The sequence below is a fragment of the Mauremys reevesii genome, linkage group 12, assembly GCF_016161935.1.
Source record: "Mauremys reevesii isolate NIE-2019 linkage group 12, ASM1616193v1, whole genome shotgun sequence".
In the NCBI taxonomy this organism is placed as follows: domain Eukaryota; kingdom Metazoa; phylum Chordata; order Testudines; family Geoemydidae; genus Mauremys; species Mauremys reevesii.
Window position 1 is genome coordinate 24,822,965 of NC_052634.1, and position 3,096 is coordinate 24,826,060.

At 51.4% G+C, this 3,096-nt stretch overlaps 1 non-coding gene across 1 annotated transcript; it reads right to left on the minus strand.

Moving 5' to 3' along the window:
• TRNAT-UGU lies at positions 1-74 on the minus strand. Its single transcript has one exon. It is a non-coding gene; the product is annotated as a tRNA-Thr (tRNA).
• Positions 75-3,096: the final 3,022 nt, after the last annotated feature.

Consider the following 3,096-nt stretch of genomic DNA (forward strand, 5'->3'; position numbering starts at 1 on the left):
AGGCACCACTGGGAATTGAACCCAGGATCTCCTGTTTACAAGACAGGTGCTTTAGCCAGCTAAGCCATGGTGCCTGCCTGGGACAGAAACACACTGTCTGCCCACACCTGACTCCCTGCCATCCCCACTGGGGCCTGAAAAGCTTTGCTTGTGTTTGGATTCTGCAAAGCAGAGCAGCAGGTGAGGTTTTCCTTGCAAGCTCTGTGTGTGTGTGTGTGTGTGTGTGTGTGTGTGTGTGTGTGTGTGAGAATGAATCTTTGGCCAGGTCTGCACTACAAGGTTACTTCAGCATCATTATATTGCTCAGATGTGTGAAAAACACACAACGCTCCCTCAGTCAGCAGTTTTTGGCTGGTGCACACACTGCAATACCACATCTGGCGACAAAATTGCCCTGTGTTGGTGACAAAATAAAACCACCTCTAAGAGAGGCCTAGTGCTTTTTGCAGCAAACTTAAAGTGACAAATGTCAGTGTAAATGCTGCTGGTCATTATATCACCATAACTGACCTCCACCAGTATCCCACCATGCCTGCCGTGAACTCACCTGCCCTGCATTCCTGCTACAGAGCCATGGGCCCCTCCCCTTTCATAGCTCCAGAAAGTTCTGACAGCTGAGCCACTATCTATACCGGGATTAACTTGATAGAACTGCATTGCCAGCCTAAGTAATGTAATTACACCAACCTAATTTTGTAGTGTAGACCTGTCCAAAGAATCACACACACATCTTGGGAGCAAAACCTCATCTGCTCCTCTGCTTTATAGAATACAAACATGAACAACACTTCTCAGGGCCCAGTGGGGATTGGCAGAGAGTCAGGTGTGGGCCATCTTTATCCCAGGAGAGATGGACTCTGAGGCCTGGTCTACACTAGGACTTTAATTCGAATTTATCAGCGTTAATTCGAACTAACCGCTCAACCGTCCACACCAGGAAGCCATTTAATTCGAACTAGAGGGCTCTTTAGTTCGAATTTGGTACTCCACCCCGGCAGGTGGAGTAACGCTAAATTCGCACTTGCTAGCTCGAATTAGGCTTGGTGTGGATGCTAATCGAACTTAGCAGCTCCGGGAGCTATCCCACAGTGCACCACTCTGTTGACGCTCTGGACAGCAGTCCGAGCTTGGATTCTCTGGCCAGCCACACAGGAAATGACCCGCGAAAATTTGAATTCATTTTCCTGTCTGGGCAGTTTGAATCTGACGTTCTGGTTGCACATCGGGGCGAGCTCCGCAGCACCTGCAACGATGCAGAGCTCTCCAGCAGAGGAGTCTGGGCAATCCCAGAATAGAAAGAGGTCCCCAGCATGGACTGACCGGGAAGTCCAGGATCTGATCGCTGTGTGGGGCGAGGAGTCTGTGCTCTCGGAGCTGCGCTCCAACAAGCGGAACGCGAAGACCTTCGAGAAGGTCTCTAAAGCCATGAAAGAGAAAGGATACAGCCGGGATGCGATGCAGTGCCGCGTGAAAGTGAAGGACCTAAGACAAGGGTATCAAAAAGTCAGAGCGGCAAACGGACGCCCGAGCCCAGCCCCAGACATGCCGCTTCTACGAGGCACTGCATGCCATTCTAGGTGGGTCTGCCACCAGTGCCCCACCAGTGACGGTGGACTCCGAGGACGGAATAGTGTACCGGGACAGTTCCTCCTCCCTGTTCGCCGATGGGGAAGATGAGGAAGGGTCTTTTGAGGACGGCGCAGGCGACATCGAACCCACTCCCGCTTTCCCTGACAGCCAGGATCTTTTCATCACCCTCACAGAGATCCTCTACCAACCGTCCCCGCCCGTTAACCCGGACTCGGAATCAGGGGAAGGATCAGGCGGTAAGTGCTACAAACAGGGAAACATTTATTTTTTTAAGAAACAGGGATATATATAAAAAATAGAAATACTATATAAAAATTTTTAAATATGAAACTATACAAACAGCAGGTCTACACAGATAGGAATGGAGCAATAGTCCTCTGGGGACAGTTCAAAAAAGCTCTCAGAGAGCAGCTGGAAAAGCCTCAGCAGGAGGTTCCGTGGTAGAGGTGCCTTGTTGGGTGCTCCGTTGAAGCACACTCTTCCGCGCCAGGCCATCCTCAGGTAAACGGGGACCATCGCCTCGACGAGCATGGCAGCGTATGGTCCTGGTCTGTGCAGGGCTTCTGTGAGCATCCGCTCTCTCTGAGTCCTCCTGACACGCCTCAGGGTGATGTCGTTGTGGAAGTGCTGCATCTAATTAGTGGAATTAGTGTACTGTTACTATTGTGAATGGTAGACTTTTACTTTGCATAAGAATGACCCTCGCTTAACAGAGTTTTACTTTGCATAAGAATGACCCTCGCTTAACAGCCACGTGTTGCAGGCCACAGAGGAAAAGCATACAGGGATCTTTCCCGTTCACTGGCGGGAGGTGCCGCAAAACGGTCATCTTTTCTGCTTTGCACATTGCCTCCAGCAGGAGAGCACAGCTAAGCACTAACTGATAAGCACTCTGTACTGTAAGGCTTACCAGGACTTTGTGCGAGAGGATGCAGCTGTCTCTCCTCGCTTGTGCGCTATCCAGTGCAATCGCGCGCCAATGAGAGCGTATTCCGAAATCTCGGACTAGTTCCGAGATCTCCTGAGACTTGGTTCCCTGTTTGGTCTTCTTAACTGAAACTGACTAGACTGTGTTTACTGTTGGCAAACATGTATTTGTTCAAGGAAATCACCTACTTTTTCGCATCACACAGCTTCGGCTCCTTCCCGGACTGCCCGGCATCCCCTCCTGCAGAGGCTGGCTCAGATTAGATGCCGAAAGAAAAGACTAGGGACGACATGTTCCAGGAACTGATGGCCAGCTCCAGAGCGGAGGCGGCAGAGCAGAGACAGTCGAGGAGAGCCTGTGTCAGCAGCATCGCACACACCTGGAACGGGAGGATAGGTGGCGGCAGGAAGACCAGCAGGCGACTCAAACGCTGCTTGGTCTAATGAGGAAGCAAACGGACACGCTCCGGTGCCTTGTAGATGTTCTGCAAGACCGCAGTCAGGAGGAGAGAGCCCCCCTGCAGTGCATCTGCAACCGCCTCCAACGCCAAGAAGTCCTGTCCCCTCACCCAAAGTGAC